The following is a 13,916-nucleotide window of genomic DNA, read 5'->3' as shown; positions in this document are numbered from 1 at the left end:
CATTAAAAAATTTTTTAAGTAAAAAAAAAAAACACAGCTAAAACGTGTAAAAAAAGAAAAGACTCCACTTAAAATAGTACCAAGAAGATAATATACTTTTGAGAAGATTTAAATATTTTAAATATTTATTTATTTTTAAGAGAGAGAGAGAGAGAGAGAGTACAAGCAGGTGAGGGGCAGAGAGAGAAGGGGACAGAGGATCTAAAGAAGGCTGTATGCTGAAAGCAGAGAGTCTGATGAGGGAGTCGAACTCACGAACCACAAGATCATGACCTGAGTCGAAGTGGGTGCCTAACCAACTGAACCACCGAGGCTTCCCAGAAAACTTATTTTTAAATAAACTTAACAGTAAAGATGCAAGATCTATCATCTTTGATGAGAAACATTAAAGAAATAAATGAAGCAAGACATACTCTCCTCTTAAATAGTAAGATACAATATTAACAATATTAATAAAATTAAAATTAGTAAAAGTTACAAAATTAATAAAAATTTATAATATTAATAAAATATCAGCTCTATACCAAAGGTATCCATAAAATTTAATGTATTCCCTTCCTTCTTCCCCAACCCCAAATCAGGATTTCTTGAAAACTACAGCAGCTGATTCTGAAGTTTATATGAAAATGAAAAAAAAAAAAAAAATAGAAAAGAAAAGAAAGAAGGAAAAAATAACCAGGAAGATATTTTAAAAGAAAAGTAATGATATGGCACATCCCTTTCAGATATGGAAACATTTTATAAAGATAAGTGAATAGGTACATTGTTGCTTCTGAAGCATAAATTGGATAGATCAATGGAAAGGAATGAAGAGTTAAGAAAAAGTCCCAATAAGGGGCACCTGGGTGGCTCAGTTGATTGAGCGTCCAACTTCGGCTCAGGTCATGATCTCATGGTTTGTGAGTTCAAGCCCCACATCGGACTCTGTGCTGACAGCTCAGAGCCTGGAGCCTGCTTCAGATTCTGTGTCTCCCTCTCTCTCTGTCTCTCAAAAATGAATAAAAACATTAAAAGATCTTATTAAAAAAAAAAAAGAAACAGCCCAATACACATAAATATTTAATATGTGATTTCAAAAAGCAGGGGAAGTATGTGTTATTCAATAAGAGGTATTGGCACAATAGAGTGGCCATCTGGAAAAACAATTAAGTATGAATCCTACTTCACTTCTTCATTAAGTAAATTCCAGATGGACCAAAGCTTTCAATAGAAATGTGAAATCATAAGGCATAGAACGCAGAATAAAATTTGGGAGAAATTAGTGTTGGGGAAGGGGTTGTTTGTAACTTTAAAATAGAGAAAGGCTTCCTAAGCAAGGGATAAAATCTAGAAGCCATTTAAGAAAACAGAAAAATTCAGCTACGTAAAAATTAAAAATCTCTGCGGAGCCAAAAACACAACATAGTTAAAAGACACATGACAAACTGCTAGACAACAGGCTAATCTCTCAGTGCATACATAGCTCTTAAAACTCATCAGGAAAAAACCAAGAACACCATGAGATCCAGCAGTCTCACTTCTGGGTGTATATCCAAAAGGATGAACATCAGGATCTCGAAGAAATATCTTCGCTTCACTGTGCATCACATCACTATTCACAATGGCCAAGATATGCAAATAATCAAGTGTCCATTAACAGAGGAATAGATAAGGAATCCCCTTGGTGTATACATACAGGGGAATATTACTTCACCTTTAAAAAATAGAAATCCTGCCATTTGCAACAACATGCATAAACCTGGAGGACATTATGTGAAGTGAAATAAGCCAGATACAGACAGAAAGACAAATACTCTAGGACTTATATGAGCTGTCTAAAGTAGCCAAGCTCATAAAAGGAGAGAATACAACATTGGGTTGTATTCCCCAGCAGCTAGGGAGAGGGTGAAATGGGGAGGTGTTATACAACAGGTTTAAAGTTTCAGTTATACTAGATGAATAGATTATGGAGAGCTGCTATACAACATTAGTCCCTGTAGTTAACAATACGGTATTATGCACTTCAAAATTCGCTAAGAAGGTAAATCTGATGTTGTGTTCTTAACATACACACCCACACAGGGACACAGGAAACTCTGGTAGGTGTTGGATATATCTGTTATCTTGATTATGGTAATGGTATCACAGGTGCTTATGTATTTCCAAATTCACTGAATTGTACATTAAGACATGTGCAAAATATGTCACATCAAATATATGCAATTCTTTATGCATTAATTATACCTCAACAAAGCCATTTTTTAAAAAAAGGCCAACAATGAAATAGAATAGGCAAAGAACATTAACAGTCCACAGGGGAAAAAATAAATAAAAACGGCTTTTAGATATATGAAAAGAATTAAAGAAATGTAAAGTAAGAGAATAGATACAATTTTCCTGGTAGCAAAAATTTTGGAGACTGAAAAGATCCATTGGTTGAAGGTAGGCAGATGGGTATATCCAAATATTATTGATTGGAATATTAATTAAAGTAGCATTTTTGAGGAACACTCTAAGATTTCAATATGCTTAGCCTTTAACCCACTTCTATGAATTCATCCTTTAGCCACGCATATATTCATACTGTGGACCAGTGTACAACCATTAAAAAAGAAGGTGTTCTGTATTATTGACATGAAAAATCAAAATTATAACATGTATAAAATCATTTATGTAGAAAAAATGAAAATTTTTAAAATTCTCAAATACATACACATTCATATGTAATAAATATATAATACCTAGAAACACATCTAGAAACTGTCAAGATTCTGTTGAAAATGGTAGGAGAGGGGCGCCTGGGTGGCTCAGTCGGTTGACCCTCTGACTTCAGCTCAGGTCATGATCTTGCAGTCTGTGAATTCGAGCCCCGCGTCAGGCTCTGTGCTGGCAGCTTGGAGCCTGGAGCCTGCTTTGGATTCTGTGTCTCCCTCTCTCTCTGCCCCTCCCCTGCTCATGCTCGCTCGCTCTCTCTCTCTCTCTCTCTCTCTCTCTCTCTCTGTCTCAAAATAAATAAAAATATGAAAAAAAAAAAAGAAAGAAAATGGTAGGAGAGAATTATAGGTGTATTTGTCTTTTTCCTCCCTAAACGTATAGTTATTGTGTAATGAAATTTTTAAAAAATATTCACATATTTTAATCCAGTAAATTCCACTCATAGAAACTCTTTCTAGGAAGTGATCTAAAAATCTTGAAAGGTTTTATGTCTGAGAATTTTTATAAAAGTATGATTTTATACAGTGAGAACTATGTTAACCTACATGTAACCTAAATTTAAGTCAATGAGCAAATCCACAGGTAATGCTCTGTAGCCATTAAAATATTTAAAAAGAAATCATAAAATCATGAACAAATACTTATTCCAGGGTCAGACTGGAAACAAGAGAAAAATATGCAATATGACCAATTACTTAAAGATTGCCCTTCAATGACATAGTGCTATATAGTTTTCATGGGGGAAGGCCACTATTTGTACCTTGCAAATGGTAGACTTCCTAATCAAACAATTCTTAAATTTATGGCTTTAAGAAAATTTTAAATAGCAAGAGAAAGTACAGCATGGTTCACATGAAATCCTAGAAAATCAAAGAATATATTTAAATTAATGCCTTCTAAGAGCTCCTGGGTGGCTCAGTCGGTGAAGCATTGGATTCCTGATTTCAGCTCAGGTCAGGATCTCACAGTTCATGAGTTCAAGCCCCACATTAGGCTCTGAGCTGAAAGCCTGGAGCCTGCTTGGGATTCTCTCTGTCCCTCTCTCTGCCTCTCCTCCACTCACAGTATCTCTCTTTCTCTGAAAAATAAACATTTTTAAAAAATTAAAATAAAATAGGGATGCCTGGGTGGCTCAGTTGGTTGAGCATCTGACTTTGGCTCTGGTCATGATCTCACGGTTCATGAGTTCGAGCCCTGTGTCGGGCTCTGTGCTGACGGCTCAGAGCCTAGGGCGTGCCTCAGATTCTGTGTCCCCCCCCTCTCTCTCTGCCCCACCCCTGCTTGTGCTCTATCTCTGTCTTTCAAAATTGATTAAACAAAAAAAAATTTTTTAATAAAAAATAAAAATAAGTAAAAATTAAAATAAAATAATGAATTCTACCTTCTACTGGAATTAAATGTTTTTTTCCTCCTTAATCAGTGGCCAAACAAATTAAGCTGAATTTTCCTTTTCATGCCTTTGTTAGGTCTTTAGGGGAGAAAAATTATATATCCAAAAGGTTAATGATAACAAGATTGAAGAAAACAAGCCTCAATAATTCACAAACCAGATTATGAGTTCCTTATTTTTTTTTTTGAAAAAAATATTTTTTTAACGTTTATTTATTTTTGAGACAGAGAGAGACAGAGCATGAATGGGGAAGGGTCAGAGAGAGGGAACACAGAATCCGAAACAGGCTCCAGGCTCTGAGCTGTCAGCACACAGCCTGACACGGGGCTCGAACTCACGGACTGTGAGATCATGACCTGAGCCGAAGTCGGCCACTTAACCGACGGAGCCACCCAGGCACCCCATGAGTTCCTTATTAATGCAGCTGGCTATAATGCCACCAACACTTTTAAAATAAATTTCTAATTGTCCGAGATGTTTAGAAAAGTACCAAGTCACTTCCATAAATTACTAGTTTCTACAGATGTCACCTTTAACGCTACAAGCTACATGCACATGACAGAGAATGGAAACATGTTTTAACCCCATAGCTCTAGAAGAGTTTTTTAATACAAGGTTTAATTACAGAGCCCTAGAGATTTATCTTTGAAAAGTGACTCCATTTTAAATAGCCCTACTATTTAGATAAACAACCAAAGTGTTTCTTAAACCGATAATAATAGACCCCCCAAAATGTCAATGGATAAAAGCCTGACCAAACCAAAGCCTGAGAAATGAAAAACAGTGAGAGGACTTTTCAAATCAAAATAAAGCAGAAAATTTGAAGATTTGCAATATTTTGTCTTATTTTGGCCCTGCCTGCCTCCAATTTTCCCACAACTAATTACCTCCAAAATAGAAGGTAAATGTGCATTTTTTTTTTCTAATTACTTTTTTCCCCCTAATTATATTGTTTAAGTTTCTCAGACCTTAAACTAGCAGTCTGTTTCATCTCTGTGGTCTCAGCACCTGGCATGGTGCCCAGTTCTGTGCCTGGCCTATAAGCAGTCAATAAATCACAAGCTGGAGTAGATGTGTGTGGTGACCTCTTATTTGTTGTTCGAATATATTCATCCTGTACTCAGTCATCATCAGTCAACTTGGAGATATAGGCTCCCGATCCCTTGATGCAGTTCCCTGAACTTGTGGTCTTTGGTTAGGGAGACTGAGCGCAGACCTGGGTCACTGCTTTCTTTGCCAAGGGATGGGGGCTGTGAATTAGGGACAGTTCTCAGGCCCAGTGACTTGTCCTGACACAAGAGACCATGGCTGGACATTCTGCTAACTGACTCTTCCTAGTGATGCCAAACTCTTTATAAAACCCCATCAGGAGCTTTTAAGATATCAAAATATTATATATATTAAAATCAAAACATAAAGCTCTCCTGAGACAAAAAAGACAATTTGAGTAAATGGAAAGAAACACAGTCCCAAATAACTTACCACTTTTACCCTATCAAACTGGCAAATACTAAACAGAGGATAATATGCATTGTTGGGGAAGGAACTCGGAATCTGACTCCCTCAGATACACCGTTGGTGGGTGTTCATGAGAAGAAAATATCTGGATGGCAATTTGGAAATATGAACCAAATTGTCTTTAAAAAGAGCATACCTTTGATCAGGAATGTCTATTCATTAGAACATATTTTAAGGACATAACTAAGAAGTATATGAAGATTTAGCTCTGAGGATAATCATTCAAATATTGGCTTTTAATAGTAAAAAACTGAGAAAAAAAACCTAAATGTATGATGACAGGGAACTGCTTAATTTGGACGTCTCCATTCCATGCAAAACCATGGGTCATTAAAAATATTTATCACGAGGGGTGCGTGGGTGGCTCAGTCAGTTAAGCCTCCGACTTCAGCTCAGTTCATGATCTAGTGGTTGGTGGGTTTGAGCCCCGCATTTGGCTCTGTGCTAACAGCTCGGAGCCTGGAGCCTGCTTGCGATTCTGTGTCTCCCTCTCACTCTGACCCTCCTCTGCTCACAACCCTGTCTCTCTCTGTCCCTCAAAATAAATAAACATTAAAAAAATTTTTTTAATATTTATCATAGAAAGCTATCCACGATCAATATTAATTAAAAACATGTTATTAAACAGTATGTAAATTACTATCTCATCTCTGTATACATAGTATATTTGTATGTACATACATGGAAAAGATAGTAAAATATCCACGTCAAAGTGTTAGCAGTGTTAACATCTCCAAGTAATAGTATTTTGTTTTTTTGTTTTTTAAGAGAGAGAGAGAGTGAGCAAGAGGGGCAGAGGGAGAGAGAGAGAATCTCAAGCAGACTCTAGCTCAGCACTGAGCCAGACATAGGGCTTCATCCCATGACCTGAGCCAAAATCAAGAGTCAGATGCTCAACTGACTGCGCCATCCAAGTGCCCCACTGAGTGGTTAGTTTTGAAAGAAATCGTATATTCTAATGATTTTACAATCAATTATGAATTAATTACCTTATCAAGGGTCTTTTTTTTTCCCCCCAAGGGTCTTTCAAATAACCTTAAAACTAAGGCTAACCCAAAAGAAAAGATTTTAACAAGTCCCTAAAGGTTAATCTCAAACTTCCAAATCACGATTTGAAAGCCACGAAAGTACTCACACACGTACAAGAGCTGTACTATTTGTCACCGAGAAATGTAAAGCTCTGAACACTGTTTACATCATCAAATTAAATGACAAACAAGAAGTTGGGGAAATGATAGCCAGAATTTTGATAAAAGGGCTAATAATTATAACTGTGTAAAGAGCCCTCACAAATCAATAATAAAAATGTCAGCATCACAGATGTTTATTTTTTATTTTTTTAATGAGTGAAAAAATAAGAAGAGGGCCCTGCTGACCCAGATGGTACATTTGTACCGATGTTGGAAGGTGCCCTTTTCCCTGGGCAGAGGCCCAGGGGAAGCATGGCTGCAACTCAGCCCCAAGGTCCCCTCATCCAAGACACCACACAACTGTAGCTAGGGCAAGAGCCAGATCTTTAATAAAAAGAAATATAAATGACCAATAAACATCTGAGAAAATGCTAACTTCCTTAATTACCAAACTGAAAGTTAAAACAAAAGTACCCTTTTATTTTGCCTCTCGAGTTGACAAAAAAAATTGTCATTCTCATTTACTGAGGACATGATGTGCAAAAGACACTCTCCACCACTGTAGGAAGAAAAGGCTGTTTTACACTCTTTCTAGCGGTCATTTTCAAATTACAAATCAAGAACCTAAAAATATTTATGTCTTTTCATTTTTATACTTCCAGAAACCTATTCTGAAGTAATAGCCAGAGATACAAAGATTTATATACAAGCATGAAAAAGTAAAAACAGCCTAAATAAAAATAGAAGATGGCTGATTTCATCTTTAAGTGTTATGTAGAATACTTAAGAAACAAGTAAAATGCTAATAATAGAGCATTAAATGGAAAGCCCTGAATGGCATGAATGTTGTAAAAAGGGCAGATAATAATTTATATATTCTTTTATAACCACATTCATATGCAGGCACTTACTAGACACTTAAGAAAATATACAGTGTTAGGATCCTGGAATTATGAATGATTTTTCCTCTGTAACTTTCTCTAGTTTCCAGTTTTTCCTAATGACCATATATTATGTTCATAATCAGAAAGTCTCCACCCAAAATGGCGCTTAAAAAAACACACACACACACATGAAAATCCAGAAGTACACTATAAAATAGTTACGATGAAAGCCTGGAAGATGGCCTTCGAAGCAGTTTAGCCTATCGTGCAGAAAGGCTGCAAAACAGTGATTTACAAAATTGTCCAGCCTAGGGTCAGTACAATAAAAATCTCAGAATCATAACCTTTCAATTGCCTCCACAGTCCAGGAATACTGGTGCAACAACAACAAAATCTAGTTAGTCCAAAAAGCTCTCAGTGGCGTGCTCAATTTTCACCTGGCCAAGCATGGGTATGCTGCAATAGAAAAACTTGCAACTTGTAATTAAATGTATCCCAGGTATCTACCACACAGGTATTTCATTGTTTAGGAAGGATCAGGAAGACAAAAAAAGCATACGGGTCTTTTAAATGAGGAAAGAGAGAAACAATCACTACCCCAGTCTATTTCAACCTCAGGATACTAGAAGTGATCAATGAATCGTGTACCGAGATTTGCCGGCAAATTCAAAAAGCAAATTTGTGGTTTCACGTGGCTGAACAGAATACAAACCACACCGGTTAGGCTGTTTACTAAAATTGACAACAAATACGAATAAAAAAACAAACTGTAGCCCTTCGCTCCTGGCTCCCACAAGTCCTGTAAGAATACGTGCTTTTATTTAGACTTTGAACATTCAAAGAATATAACGATTTTTGAAAATGCAAGATACAGTATTTGAGGTCTGATGAATTTCTGCACTACAAGAAGGAACATATGGGGGAGGGGAAACCAGGTAGGCATGGGAGAGAAAGGGGCAATTGCAAATTTCACTTTTGAATCCACAACCAAAAGATATACTTACCATGGGTTTCTGTTTCAAACTCTTGTGTTGATTCCCATAGCCAAACATTGCTTTGGTTTGCTCCTATTTACAGACTTCATTTCCATTTTCAAAAAAAACTCCCTCCACCCTTCCCCCACCCCCCCACCCCCCCACCCCCCCACCCCCGTCCTTTTTTTTTTTTTTTTTCTTTCCTTGACAGAAGTTTGGCAACTGCAGTGATTCTGTAAGGCCATTTTCTCCCTCAAGTTCATATTGTGTACTTTTTGTTCCCTACTGTGGATGCTCTCGGGTATGTTGATAAGCAAATAATTTCATATTTTCTACAAAGACTCCATTAAAGAGCCTGCAGGAAATCCAGTGATGCAATCTCATACAGCTTAACTAACAGACTCCAGCGCCCGTCTGGCATGATCTATGTACCAGCTTGTAGAAGCAGGTAGATGAGTCACTCGCTCGGCCCTCCAGGGAAAATGCAAGTCTACGTTATGGAAAAAAATAAATTGTGGAAAAAAATAAATTGTCGTTAAAAAGTAACAGAAACTCAAACTTGCCGACAACTGCTTTTTATTTTTAAAGGAAGTCATATTCTGTGCTCTCCGTGTTCCTGCTATAGCTTAAAAACAACTGGGCTCATCACCAAGTCTCTCCCAAGAACACTCAGGCAGAGTCTGAGTCAAGGCTGCCTCCTCTACAGAGAATTTTCTCCAAGGGAAACCATGCAGGTACCTACAGCCTACTGAGTGGAAGGAGTTTCTCTCCTTCTTAGTCATTCCCCAGCTTCAAATTATACGAGGGTTGGAAACTCCTACACCCATTTGTTCTATTTTGAAAAATAGCTGGAAGCCGATAATTGGGCAAATCCAAAAATACAAGGTTGTTGAGACATAAACCCAACAAAGCTACAGGTGAGGGAGGCATAGCAGCAGTGAAGTGTACTGAGAGGCAGGGACTTCTTGGGGGGGTGGGGGGGGGGAGCAGATAAATGCTACCGGGAACAAGCAAGCAGGCGGGCTTTTCCATTGTGTAGACTAGGTAAGCGTTATTTTCAAATGTCTCCCTGGTGGAATGACTATTTTACAATGTAACCTTTACATTTGTCTCTTTGATCACAAAAGCAGTGCAAGCTCACTAAAGCAAACTAGAAAGACAAGTAAGAGACAGTAGTATCTATAATTTCTCCAGAGAGCAAACCACTGTTAACCTATTGTGGGGTTACTGCTATTATTATTGATGCTTTATTTTCTCTGTCTGTAAACTTTCCAACACAATACGTCATGAACATTTTCTCCTGCCATTAAATATTTTTCTTAATAGGATTTATTATGCTCGCAGAGAATCGCACCATCTCACCGAGCACAGAAACCAATCCTTTGGAGCTAGGCGCTAGAGGGATTTTCTGATGTTTTGCTTTCAAAAATAATGCTACAATTAATAGCCTTGATTATTTCTTTAAGACAAATCCCTACAACTGGAATCCAGGTGTCCTGTCAACAAGTAGGCCCATTTCAAACGGTTTTACCACACTGCCTTCCAGAAAGTTTACAATAATTTATAATCCTCCTAGAAAGGTATTTTCCTCAAACCCAGTTTTTTTATAACTTTTGTGCATTATCTACTCATGTTCTTTGACCATATTTCTATTGAAGCATCTGTCCTTTATTAAAATGCTTTCAAAGATATGTAAGATACACATATTTTTAAAAGGAGACACCAAGACTCCAAAGCAGCTAAAAAAAAAAAAAAAAAAAAAAAAATCGTGGTCTGCAGAGGAAGAAAAATGTATGTAAAGGGACTTGTAACCTAGAAAAAGTCCTCCAACATGAAAATCTTCCAAGAGCTACAATCCATTATCCATTTTGTCCTGGTTAGCAGTTACTGACTTCTGAGAAAATTGACTTCAGAGACCTTAAATCCTACATATCACACAATAGGATACCAGAGGAGATTTCATTCCAGACCTAAATGAATGGTCATTATATATGCCTGATGTGAAATAATATATTACCTAATAATTTAAGTGAAACCACAGATACTATTCTTATCCTTCTATTATTTAATACCTTTCCTGAACACTGACTAAACTACTGGCTTGGCAATAGGTGTCCCTGAATTATATTTTGTTAGGAGGAAAAGGAGTAGGGAAGAGGAGGAGAAGGGGAGAAGAAAAAGGAAGAAAGGAGAAGGGGGAAGAGGGGGAGGAGGGGGAGGAGGGAAGGGGGGAGGAGGGAGGGGGAAGGGGAGGAGGGAGGGGGAGGGGAGGAGGGAGGAGGAGGGGGAGGAGGGAGGGGGGAGGGGGGAGGGGGAGGAGGGAGGAGGAGGAGGGGGAGGGGGAGGAGGGGGGAGGAGGGGGAGGGGGAGGGAAGGGAGAGAGAGGTTCTCCCAATTAGCCTAAGGTTCTCAGCTTACTACATTTTACTCAATGTTCCATCTGTTCTGATATTGCCTCATTCTCACTCAAACCTGCCCAGGGTAACCCACTTCCTAGACTCTCTCTGGAAAGAGTTCTCAGAGTACCTACCAGCTCTTTTTATCTGATTTTCTTGTACCTTTTATCTACCATTCTAGCGAAGCTGTGCGGGGCTCCTCTAGGTAAACCGCTGATTTTACTTCCTACCTGCCCATCTGAATTCCATGTGTCCCTCTGAATTTCTCCCACCTGCTGGATGTCTTTGTCATCTTAGTCAGACCACCTTTTATTCTGCTAAAGGGGTGAGGGTGGTTTCGGAGTGGAAGCAAGTCCCATTGTGCCCAGTACTTTCCTATCTTGCTAACACCCTTTATAGTTTCTGTGAGTCGCCACCAGTCCAGAACCCTCTGCAGGGAGAAAACTGAGACTCAGAATTTTGCAGCAGGTATTATCCTCAGAGCTCATTTATTTCAATTTTATTTTACAGATGAAAAATAATGAAAAAAGAGTTCTCGGATCTTGTGTTAATTATCTTATTGGCAATTCAGGAAAGAGGCAAAAAAGAGCTACCTTTGTTCCTTGCGCTTCTTCGAAAAGTTAGATACAAGAAGTACAGAAAGCAGTTATTTTATGGGGCTCACTGAACTGAGAACTAAAAACAATGATTTGGGGTGAGTGTGGGAAGGAAAGTCCATTCTAACTCACACTAATACTATCAGAACCTTAAACAGGCATTTCATGTATTCATGTTCCTATTTTAAAAAGTAAATAGGCAATGCCTCCCCTGTTCTCAATCTCCCTTCCCCAAAAAGCCAGCATATTTTTTTCAAATTAATCAAAATGTCCAATTTTCAACCCATACTTACAACCTCAACATGCAACCCAGAATTAAGAGTGTATGGCACTTTACTTCTTACACCAAACTTTTAGCTTCAAATCCTATCTTGGGTACTCACATGCCCTATGTGATTTCTACAGCCCTCCCTAGCTCTAGGATTCCAGGCTTCAGGTTAAAGTCAGTATCAATTCCCCAGAAGGATAAATAGCCACACGCCATCCCACAGTAAACCTCAGCCAGGTAGCACAGCAACTTTCCTCCTACTAAGAAAATGCTGGCAACTCTAACAGTGACTAAAGAACAGTTTCTTCCTGCTCTCTTTCTCTTCCTCTCTTTACTGCGTTTACTGCACTTGTCTTTTCTAAAACTCCAGTCTGAATTCAGAGACCTTAAAAAAAAAAAAGACTGTGGCAAGGGGTGGGGGTGGGAAGGAGGGGGGGGTGGTAAGCTATACTTGTACATCCAGCGTTCAGATGAAAGGCGGGCACCAAAGTAAAGAGAAACAGCAAGCAAATCTTGCTGTCTTTTTCTACTCTGGAGGGTGTCTGCATTCACACTTGTAAAGGAAGCATTTCCTTGCGAGTGAATGTGAAGTCAGATCGCTTTAAAAGTGCTCCCCACAAAGTTCATTGCCATGTTCATTACAAAGTAAAATAAGGCTCTTCATCCCTGCAGCCATTGCTTTCCACTGAATGCCCATTCAAATGCATAAACAATCTCCATAACCCTACTTATTGTTGAAATGTACATTGAAATCCCCTGAAATGTACCAGCTTTTCCAGGAGTCTCCAAAGAACTCTAAAAATGAGTACTTGTATGGTGTTGTATATAGCAATTCTAAACATGCTGTTTTTAGAAATAATGTTACTTTAATTCTGGTAGTCACCAAAACACATCAAGTTAAACACTGTTTGATCCTCTTCCTACTAAAAATGGGTCGGGTGGGGGTTGGGAGGTAGATCCTCAAAGAGATAGATACTTTCTTGTTTCTATCCCATTTAATCCATTTTAGTCCAGTCCTTTTTACTATTTACCATTAAAAGACTTACAGCATAAAATATAATTTCCTAGTGATGGATGGATAGATGGATGGATGGATGGATGGATGGATGGATACACAGATTTGAACCAAGGAGCTGGGACTTCTCTAAAGGATGGAAATACGCAGGCCAGGTGGAGAAGAAGGTTAACCCGAACTTTGGGGGCCTCAATTTGAAGACTTGTGAAGCTGTCTGAGGGACTCCCAGGTACATGTTGTTGTTACTGAGCAACCACTAGTCCTCCTGGGCCAAACTAAAAATTCCTATTCAACCTGTTGCTGCTTGCTAAGGAATTTTTCCTGAACAAGTTTGCCAAACCAATCACTGCTCAATTTTAGCTTAGACTTAGTTGTTATAATTGAGCAGGAATCCTTGAATCCCTTTTGAAAAGGAAGAGAAGGTCCACACCCTGATATGAAGCCAGGGATCATGAGTGGCGACTCTAAGTGACTTAGGATAAGGTTTCTCTTATGCTAAGAATAACTCAAAAGTAAACATTTTCCAAGGTTAAACTTAGTTGACTTAAATAAGGCAACATCATTTCTACTACCATCTTCTTAACTCTTGGCTCAGGTACAAGGTTGGGATGCTATGCTCCATGTGAATGCTAAGAGAATGCAGTAAAGTTCACTGACTAAAATAGTACCTAAAATCAGATTCACATGTATCTCAATGCATAGAAGCTAGACATGTGTCCATTTCCACCAAGTACTATAAGAGGAAAAAAACAGTCAAGAAAGCAGTATCAGCAGACAGATTAAAGAAGAAAGGAAGGAAGGGAGGGAAGGAAGGGGTACATGTTTGGCTCAGACTAGGGAGGAGGAAATAAGAGGGAAAATACTCTTTATCCCAACTGTTCATTTTTTAACGAGAAATGTATGCCCAGTTATATCAAAGTCACAAAGAGGAACCAAAGCATTTGCTTGAGCTACCTAAGCCTTTTTAAAAAGTAGATTTAGGGGCACCTGGGTGGCTCAGTCGGTTGAGCAACTGACTTCAGTTCAGGTCATGATCTCCCAGATCATGGGT

At 38.4% G+C, this 13,916-nt stretch overlaps 1 protein-coding gene across 6 annotated transcripts in view; it reads right to left on the bottom strand.

Moving 5' to 3' along the window:
• GRHL2 (grainyhead like transcription factor 2) overlaps positions 1–13,916 on the bottom strand; it is a 172,806-nt gene that overhangs the window by 151,995 nt on the left and 6,895 nt on the right. The window contains exon 1 of one of the 6 annotated variants that reach the window (XM_047842319.1): positions 8,621–8,729. The exons of the other annotated variants lie outside the window; for them this stretch is intronic. The gene's annotated coding sequence lies outside the window, so the exon portion shown is untranslated. Of the gene's footprint in view, positions 1–8,620; positions 8,730–13,916 lie in introns of those variants that run through there. 6 annotated transcript variants of the gene reach the window in all.

The sequence above is a fragment of the Prionailurus viverrinus genome, chromosome F2 (assembly GCF_022837055.1).
Source record: "Prionailurus viverrinus isolate Anna chromosome F2, UM_Priviv_1.0, whole genome shotgun sequence".
In the NCBI taxonomy this organism is placed as follows: Eukaryota; Metazoa; Chordata; class Mammalia; order Carnivora; family Felidae; genus Prionailurus; species Prionailurus viverrinus.
The sequence above is the reverse complement of the archived record's forward strand: the minus strand, read 5'-3'. Positions and strand labels throughout refer to the sequence as shown.